The sequence below is a fragment of the Colias eurytheme genome, chromosome 6 (assembly GCF_061535395.1).
Source record: "Colias eurytheme isolate Ceu_HAF_F1 chromosome 6, ilColEury1 Martin Lab GWU primary, whole genome shotgun sequence".
Taxonomy (NCBI): Eukaryota; Metazoa; Arthropoda; class Insecta; order Lepidoptera; family Pieridae; genus Colias; species Colias eurytheme.
The window spans coordinates 7,846,346-7,857,018 of record NC_142985.1 but is presented as its reverse complement, the minus strand read 5'-3'; the positions used below and the strand labels follow the sequence as shown (position 1 = coordinate 7,857,018).

Genomic DNA, 10,673 nt, shown 5'->3' with positions numbered 1-10,673 from the left:
TATAATATATAATTTGCAATGTGGTGAAATTTCATAAAAATCACGGGCCAATTTTTTGTTTTGAATCCCACCGAAAATATAATTGCGTTATTAGAATAATTAATTACTATACCTACCCACGATCAATTATTACAATATAGTCTCAAATGCATACTAGAGAAATATTGCAATTTGATTCAATTAAAATGCATAGCATACAAAAATAAATTCACAACACAAGAAATTCCGCGCGCAAATCATAGCGCGTGTCAATGAAATCAAGAATGTTTTATATCAAGCCGACGCGGACGACGACGCGACGCCGAACAAAAGTACCTACGACGGACGACCACGCTTCGAGTTGCCAAACAACATGAGTAATAAATTGTTTACAAAAAAAACAAGTTTTCCATTTTTCTGTATGAGTAGACAGAACTTCAAAACGCCACCTGCTACGGTTTATATTATGAACGATTGTTATAAAAATAAAAGTTATATTTGTTGGTGTAAACTATTTTATTGATCAATAATTTTGGAATTTAAAATTGTCAACATTGATTACAATAAAACGCAGTTTTATTTTATTACACTATTGTTTTTTTTATCAAAACATGTATTTGAAGTACCATATAATATTATGCTGATCCAAGCATTTTCACTCAAAACTTATATCACTAATGATTTGTAAAAGTAAATTATTTCAATATACATTTCATAACCAACATGTAAGAATAATTATTATTATTCCTACCTACAACAACAAACCTAAAACACTATTTACTATGGGAAAATAACCAGGAAGGTGAAAAACATATTATTATTTACGATTTCGACGCACTCGACTTTTAGTAAAATATAGTAGGTAAACATAATATTATGGTTTTGATTTTTGCTACTAGTATAAGAAAACTGCGTGTTCAAACTACTTGTTTGTCTGTCTGAAAATTCGGAAGTACTTTGGTAGTTTACCGATTTATAATAATATTGTATATAGGTATATCGTTGTTTAAAAAATATTCAAACACAATAAAATATGATATACTGATTTATCACTGGTTTCAGTGATGAACTGATGAGTCAATTATAGCCACTATACTTTCGTCATACGTGTGTATGATTGATGTGATTTGCAACGTGGTGATATTTCAGAAAAATCACGGGTCAAATTGTCCCACCGAAAATATAACTGCGTTATAAGAATAACTATACCTACGATAAATTATACATAATACAATATAGTCTCAAATGCATACTAGTGAAATATTTTATTTGAATCAATAAAATAAAAAATAAAAAATAATAATAATACAAAAATAAATTCACAACACAAGAAAATCCGCGCGCAAATCATAGCGCGTGACAATGAAATCAAGAACTTTCGAGCCGACCGACGCGGACGACGAAGGAGCCTAACAAAAGTACCTACAATCATAGGCGGCTCGTGACAAAATTGTATGGCCGTGTTCACTTGAAATAAAACAACGAAAATAGGTACCTACAATAGCGTTAGCAGTACAAAAAAAATGAGCACCACATTATAAATGTCTATTTATACACTAAAAATTATAGAGTATTTCAAAACGAATTCAATTATTATTTAGCAATAATTAGAAAATCCCCGAATTTGCATTCGTGATCGTATTCATAGTGTTTGTCTACACTAATATTATAAAGAGGAAAACTTTGTTTGTTTGTTTGATTGTAATGAATAGGCTCATAAACTACTGGACATTTTACCAATGTTTGCAAGTTTGTGATTACTTTGATAGTTTACCGATTTATAATAATTGTATACTTATATCATTGTTTAAAAATATTCAAACACAATATGATATAGGTACTGATTTATCACTGGTTTCGGTGATGAACTGATGAGTCAATGTTAGCCACAATACTAATCACTTTCGTCATACATGTGTATGAACTATGATTGATGTGATTTGCAATGTGGTGAAATTTCATAAAAATCACGGGCCAATTTTATGTTTTGAATCCCACCGAAAATACATATATTACTAATTGCGTTATTAGAATAATTAATTACTATACACACGATCAATTATTACAATTTACAATATAGTCTCAAATGCATACTAGAGAAACATTGCAATTTGAATCAATTAAAATGCATAGCATACAAAAATAAATTCACAACACAAGAAATTCCGCGCGCAAATCATAGCGCGTGTCAATGAAATCAAGAATGTAATTTTATATCAAGCCGACGAGCGACGACGCCGAACTAAAGTACCTACAGTACCATTTACCTTCAGTGTACAATACAGTTTACAGACCTACGACGGACGAACAATAATGAGTAATAAATAAAAAAAAACATAGTTTCTAAGGTCATTAGTTTTATTTTATTTTATTGTTATTTTCTTTGAACGATTGGAAATGAAATTACTCAATTTTTACACAGAACTTTGATTTATTAGAATTATGCTCATTATGCATAAGATAACGAACGCGAATGCACGACATCTAGCGCGTCAATGTCTAAACATCGCCTTTCGTTTCTAGACATTGACGCGCTAGATCTGTAATAAGTATATAGTCTATGCGCTAGATGTCGTGCTTTATGTCGTGTTTCGCTTGGCAAAAGTCACGCACACTACTGTAGAAGTGTCAAATTTTTCCGGTATTTTACTGTTGTTTTTCTAAGTAAATATTGTAAATTATTGATTAAAAAGGTCGAACGCGCACACATTTCATTATAGAGAAGTGATAAAATGATTAGTTTTAAAGAAATAGTGTCTGTGTTAAGTGTTTAGAGGTAATCAAAAATGTATGGAGGGACGGTCGGAACATCAACCTTAATAGAAGTTTTTAACTTAAAGCGAGTAGCATACTATCTATAGAATGTGAGACTCAAGGTTAAGAACAATCTACACTACCACAGTCGAATGCAACACATAATTCGTTACACAACCCACGCCACCTAAATGACCCGCCAAATTAATTGCCGAACAATATTGTAACGGAGCGTGGTGAAACCAAACTTTTTGTATCTGTTGACTAATCGAACATCTAAATATGTTAAACAGTAGGCGATCTGAGATTTACATACATTAAAAACTTTTAACCTTGCCACTAGGACCACTTGAACAACTCCACGTATTATTGGTGTCTATTGGATGTGCGGTTACTGTATGAGTAAAGGGTACATGTATTTCTCATACTTTATTAACTCGAAAGACGTACGATTTCTATAGGTATCTAAATATGTTTCAACATACATTTTACAATTTACTTTACTACACAGCAATAAGCGAGCGTTTATGCTAAATTTTATTCCAGTTTGAATGTAGTTCTAGATTAACGTCTATAATCAAGTTGTGCGAAGTACACGATGTAAGGCGACAGGCGGCCGGGGCGGCGCTCGCGACCCCAGAATGACACGGAAGCACCTAACTACCTCGACCATAGTATTCTCCATTCCTATGTAAATCTACTGGAGCGTCCAACAGATAATGCTGGAGCAATTTGCATATCCCGTTGCCATTTGTCTCTCCTTTGTCTGTTTCCTGGCCAAATGTAAAATTGGCATATCTTTAACAGAGCCTAGCGCCATATGAATAACAAACGTCCTGTAATAGACAATGGGTTATTGAACACGATGGAGTAATTTGGCATTCATTGTGGCTGTAAGCGGGGAGCTAGCGGTACGGGAAGATGTGTACGTACTGTTGAGTGTGACGTGAATTGAATAATTTAGTCGGCAGTGGCACAGATAAGACGTACTTCCAAACCGATATCTATTACATTAAGATTCGATACGGTTCTCTGTTTTATGAGGTAATTACTTCAATTCGTTACTTGTTTATTTAGGTCCTAGCTTTGTTTGCAGTGTAAAGTGTTCCACTTTATGTGGGATAAGCAGTTAAAATTAAATTATTTATTTTAAAGCTATTGCATATATAGCTTCTATCGCGGGCCTGCATGCTATGCAATAGCTTTACCGCGGCAGTTCTCGAGTGCCACACGTCTTTTTTGTTCATTTTCCTAGACGTGCCTAAATCTTCGCGCTTTTTAGGGTTGTATAGTGTATACTGAAATTCCATAAAAAGAAATTGCATGAATATGGAAAAACTTTAATGGGTACGAATCAATAATATAAGGTGTTGTTAAACTTGAACTAGAGCCACAGTTTTTTCGCGGATGCACCATAAGTTGTTGATCTCTAATTATGGTAGTGCTGGTCTTAAACCCGATCTTGCGATTACATAGAATCAATTATCGTCTTTCCTGTAGGCACGTTGGCATCCGTTGGCCTCTGTATAAAGCTCGAGTTTTTAGTACACAGCACCATATTTTTCTTGTAAACGCTACTTGGCAGGAGACTGAGAAATTTATGGTTATGTCTATCTATTCTAAGTTACATGCTTAATAGAACAAAAAATATTAAATCATTTATTCGTAGTAGTAGATAGTTGTAACTAGACTTAGGGCCGATTTTTCAATGCTTGGATAAAACTTATTCGTCGAATAATGTATAAAATTTTAAAAACGTATTCTAATTGCCCGTATTTGACAGTTTACGTGACATTTTAATATTATCGTGTAATACTTTATTGGACGGATAAGTTTTATCCAAGCATTGAAAAATCGGCCCTTAGGATAACTAAAGACTTGAACTTCAAATTCCAATCACCACTTCTTTAATCTTATTTCAAAAACAGCCACCTATAAAGAGTGCTTCTCGATGAAGTCTAGTTGAATAAATAAATGTTTGAGTTTATAATGAGGAGGTCTTATACATAACTATGTATGAATTGTATAACTCCGCCTCTGAAAATATAGGCTTTTTGTCCCAATATAATTCTTGGAGAAATAGATGATAGAATTTAGAATAACAATTGAATTATAACATTATGAGCGTGACACAGTATTGTTAAATAAAGAAGTCTTTAATAATCGGTTTTCGTAAATTCCTAATTGACTAAAATGACATAAACACAGTGAAAAAAAAAAGAGTGCATAAAGTAGGAAGGCTGAGAGAGAAGATATGAAGAGTGCATAAGGTAGGTGCACTAAATACAAGAGCAAGCTACAAGACTACAAGAGCAAGCGGCGCGGGCGCGGCGTAAGAGGTTTCCAGTAAGATATATTTTAATGTTTCTTTGATATACTTCTGTATATTCAGGGAGTTTTCAGGGTAAATAACGAAGAAAACAAAGTACACAGAAATATTAGTATAAGTTAATCTTTGTGATTTATTTTTGCAATAGCATTACTAATGAAAAACGATAACGATGCACACAAAATATGATTACTTGACACGTCTGAAGGGAATAGACGTAACGTCAATAACAACCCCATCAAACTGATTAGGAATAAATGTATTATCATACTATTTTAGTGGTATATATAAACCGTCCCAAGTTAATACGATATTCGTTCGTTTCTAGGTGTTATTACTATTGACACAAATCCGCCCTTCACCCCCATAAAATTGAAATTGAAGCATGTTTCTAGTACATAAAAGAAAATGAAATGCGGTGGAAGGTTTTCTAGCTGTGATTGTTATTATTCTTTATTACATTTTATTTCTATGTTCGTAATAAATGCCTAATATGTGGCACCCCATTATAATAATTGAGTTAATTCGTGGGCTGGTTTGTTAGCCTTTTCATTATTTCAACCTAGTTTCTTTTCTCTAAATATCAGTAGGTAATGAAATTGTTTGTTGTCAAATTGTTACGTTTTTTGTAAAATTTAATCTTTTATATATACATATATTTACTGATCATTTTCGAAATCAATTATAATTGCTACTACAAAGTATTAATGCAAAAGCACTGCAATAAAAATCTAATCATGTCCTTCAATATTTACTTTAAAGTCATTGAATGGATAAAACTTGACATAATATTATAGATTTAATATATTCATTTTAATAAAATATATATTCATTACACCTTGAAAATTAGACAGCAGAAACAAGCAGCATAGACACTACATATTTACATCACGATTTAGAAAAAATGCTACTTGTGTTTACTAAATTATATTTTCGAAGGCCGAAGTCACATTCTCAGGCTCAACTAACACGGTCACTATGTCCGATCTCATCGTGAATTTGTTTAAGACGAAATACAATCATGCTTGTGCACCTTTTGGGCTACGCCCCCTGGGTGGAGCATAATAGCGCGCGGGACGCTTCACAAAAATCCCCTCGCCACGCCACACTACTGAATAGATGACGGAAACATACGGAACTAACGGAGGTTCAATGAACTTTACTTATATTCTTATATTCGCGCGGTTAAAGCTGAGTAAAGCGATCCGGCAACGTCTTTTCGTTGCCGGGCCCATCGAAGTAGAAAAATCGACCTTTGTTCCTTTGCACGAAGGTCGATTTTTAATTGGTACAAATCTGATTACAAAAACTGAGCTTGTGACTAAATTATTTTATGATGTAATTACATATTTGTTATTGTTAGAATTGTCGCTACCTACGTTACTAGCTTATTTTCAAATCTTTGTAAACAAATTTTATAGTTTTTCGACATGGGGACTTTACGTACAATATGATAATAAAAATACATACGTAAAAGAATAATGCTATTTACGTTTGTTTTTTTTTACATTATTATCGGTTTTAAAAGATTAAAAAAAACGGGTTTTTGTTTTTATATCATATTTATTGAAAAAAAACAATAATAGACAAAAAAATATTATTAAAAATTTTGATTATTTTTGAATAAATATATCCGACATTTTGATATACTTATTATACTTATTATACATCAGATATTTTCGAATGCTGGTTTTGTTACCATTTTATTGTTCCAATGTTTATCTTCTTGATACGACTTCTTCTCCTTGTTCCGTAAATAAATATGTCTCTTGCCCGTTACTTCGAGCTATCCTTGTACATTGAGGTGCTGAAACAACCATAATAAGTTATAATAGGAGAAAAATTAATTGATAATACCTCTTATAATACCACGATTATTATAAAGATACTGTCATCAAAACTAGAAAAAATTGCACAGCTGTGTACGTTCCTTTGTCGCTTTATTATCCTAGCCCGTAATAAACTCGATTGTCGGCGTCATACATAGCAAACTTTCTGAGAAAATCGTTCTTTTGTTTGCAAAATTTTACGGTTGACCACAATTATTATAACAAGTGCTTTTATAAAAATTAGTAAAAAATTTCGCAGCTGTGTCTGTTCGTTTATCGCTCTATTGTCCTAGCTCGTAAAAAAGTCGTTTGTCGGCTTAGTTACCTACATACTTCATAGTTACAAATTTTTCAAATATTTTTTATATAAAATTTATAAGTAATTATGCTTATGCATAATATGCAAATAGTATTCATAAAAACAAATAAAAAAATTACTCATACATACATTCATTCGAATTGATATATGTATAAATAAATATCCTTTATATAATCCTGTCTAGATCTAATCCTTGTCTTGGGATTGCTCACATGTGTATAGAATTGTTAGTAGATCAGCAATAAGCCTAAAATAGCATGATATCTAATAAGTAAAAAAATTACAATTACCGGTGCAGTGAAAGACCTCAGACAATAGTTATAATACAATAAAAAAAAAAAGTTATACGCAATAGGGTTGAAATAAAAATTGTTTCTGATCTCACTGGTAATTACCTACCCGTCAGTGATAACTTACACTAGTCTGAAATATTCCACTATCTTCAATCTTATGACTTATAAATAAATGACATAAGAATAAACTTACACAAAAAAAGTACTATGTGAAACTGTCTGAAGATCCATATCACTTTCTGGTAATCATGGTTGGTCTAAAAGACCAACGTGTCTTTATTGCGTCCTGGCTTGCAAGCTGCACATCGGATTTTTCGTGGTCGCGCTTCGCTATTAGAAATAAACATACATACACAAATCAGTAGTATATTTATTGGAAAATGAAATCTCAAAAAACAACTAAAACATTACCTATTTATACCAATAATAATAAAATTATAAATAAAAATAAAGACAGAGTGCATAAAATTATAAAATCTTGATTTGTGCGTTGCTAAATTCAAACTTTGTAAACATATATGTACTAGTACAAAAATCATAAATAGGTACCTAGTAATCAAATTATAGGAAGATGAAATCTCAGAATATGACTAAAATAATATTACTTATTACAAATAAGATAACTATCAAATTTTCATTTATGCGTTTCTCAATTTAGACTTGTAAACATATAGGTACCTAGAAATCAAAATATTTGAAGTTGAAATCTTAAGACTTGTAGCGACCTAAAGACATAATAAATATAAATAAGCATGATAAACATTAAACTTACCTATTTAGATTCAATAATTGTAGTTTCTTCATCTGCCTTCGCAACATTTTATTCCTAATGTTCTCACCATCAATGTTTTGGCCACCAAAATTCACCATGTTTATGAAAAACTTTAGTAACACTAACACTAAATCACGTATGCGAGTAGACAACGGCACCGCGCGAAAAAGTTGTACAGGACTGCTCTCTAAGACGCGTTGGCGTCGACTAACAGGAGGCGGAACGGCGGAAGCGACCGGCCTGCGCGCAATTTTTTGATCATAGTTTATAAATATATTTTTTTTAAATTACTGATGTATTAATTGAAAAATCTAATCCCGTACGTCCCTCAAGAATTGAATGGAAGTGGATGTGGATAAAGTTTCATTGATATTACTTTACTATTGTCCAAATGAAATTGATTCACCGTTTAATTTTTGGGCAACTTCACAACGTTTTTCTATCGAGGCAAATTTTGTCAATCGTGTTTCGGTTCCCAAACGTCACTAAACAAACTCTTCAATTAAATAAATCGATAAATAAAAAAAATCTAATTCAAAGTTTTTGAAGAAAAAAAATAATTCTCCGTGCGCTCGAAACGTCTGTTTTGGGTCTCATTTCGCCTTAAAGCATTTAACAAGATGTCTTCAATTATACAGATTTTTATTTGCAATAACAAAAGTAAATCTGCCCACCATACACTAAAGTGCAGTAACAGCAAAATCACGATTTCGAGTAAAACGCATTTAAAGTTAAGAATTGATTTTAAAAAATCAACAGAATGATAAGCAAAAAAATTTGAATGCAGAAAGGTTGTAAAGGCATAGGTTCACACGTTAAAGCAATAAAAAAAAATATATCTTAATAACTGAATTTATTATGGCCATTTATTCTTTTTGGTGCCTATTACTGCATAGCCTTTTTTGTAAAAAATACCATTTTAAACTTAGTAAAATGCAGCAAAAAGCCCTATTACTGCGTTTGGATCAGTTATTTTGTCAAGAAACCCAACTAACATGCAGTAAGGTCAAAAAAATACTGCATTTTAGTTAGTTTTTTAAGAAAAAAGTGTTCAATTTACTAGTGCAGTAAGAAAAATAGCTAGTTCACAGTTGCAGTATTTAAAACATTAACTGCACTTTAGCTAGGAATAATCATATCTGTGTCATTATGCTATCCAAACTAATCTGCAGTAATGCTGTATTTTACTGCGTGTTAGTCAGTTTATAATGATAAAAGAATGTTAAGTATTCACAACTAAAATGCGACAAGCTTTGATTTTACTGCATTTTAGTTGGGAGTTCGTGACAATAAATTGTATTTTCTTAATTTGCAGTAAAAATAGCTTGTATGGCGGTAAATTTTACTGCGTATTAATTTTTTTTTTTAATTTTTTTCCAGAAATATAAAACTATCTAAAGAACTGTAAAATTATATTGCTTACTGCATTTTAGTTATGAAACCTTAAAATTTAATCTGCAGTATAATTTATACTGTATTTTAGTTGGGAAATCACGTCAAATTGTTAATTTTTTTCGTTTGCAGTAAGTGAAAACTGTTAAATAAAAACCATTCTTATAGTCTTAGAAATAAGTAAGTTAATTCAATAGAAAGCTTAAGAAACCCGCTTTCAGAATCACTAATAAAACGAAAAATCACAAAAGGGCTGTTACTGCTCTTTAGTCTCTGGTGGGCAGAAATACGATATCAATGAGGTTTCGAAATGTTAGTTTAATTTCCGTCCATTGCTACAGGCTATTGTCAAACATGGAACTCAAATTCCAAACTGGATCATTCGATGTCGATCCTCGGATAACTGAAATAACTTTACAAGCAGTCTTGCCCTGAATTGTGGCGACCTTGTTTACATTTTCCGAATCGAATTTAAACAATATACGAGTTGTTGTTTACGTAATGCGTACTCGTGGCCAGATATAGAGAGAGAGATGCGGACACTTTATAACTTCTATAATTACTTTCATCCTGTTATCGTACTGTGAACATACGTGGAAGATTTGATCAATGTATTCTACATTTGAAACAATGTCAAGAAAGAAAAAATCATGTGTAGCATAATAATTATCAAGATATCATCGTTTTGTGTCCTACACATCCTGACATTGATTCGTCTTATACACAATTTATACTTTAACAGTTTTACAGTCTTAGGCTTGCCTATTTCAAGATGTTGTGTATTCAACACATGAACCAAGTGCCTGGATCTAGTTTGTAGAGCGTGTTAGGGTTGCAAAAGTTCTAATTAAGTATCTTGTGTAAGCCTAACGTATCCGTCAATAGAAGTTGATGAAATATATAATATAAGAGAATTCAGGAACTTATTAATTTCATATCAATATTCTTTCTGCTAATTTGACACTTCCATGTAAGCTTCCATGATTTACGACTCGGTAGTCGGTAC

General features: G+C 32.0%; 1 long non-coding RNA gene across 1 annotated transcript; it reads right to left on the bottom strand.

Moving 5' to 3' along the window:
- Positions 1-6,681: 6,681 nt before the first annotated feature.
- Positions 6,682-8,869, bottom strand: LOC149907814 (uncharacterized). Its single transcript, XR_016456847.1, has 3 exons — positions 8,276-8,869; positions 7,697-7,833; positions 6,682-6,869 (listed from the first exon to the last, which is right to left on the bottom strand). It is a non-coding gene; the product is annotated as an uncharacterized LOC149907814 (long non-coding RNA).
- Between the last annotated feature and the right edge of the window lie 1,804 nt (positions 8,870-10,673).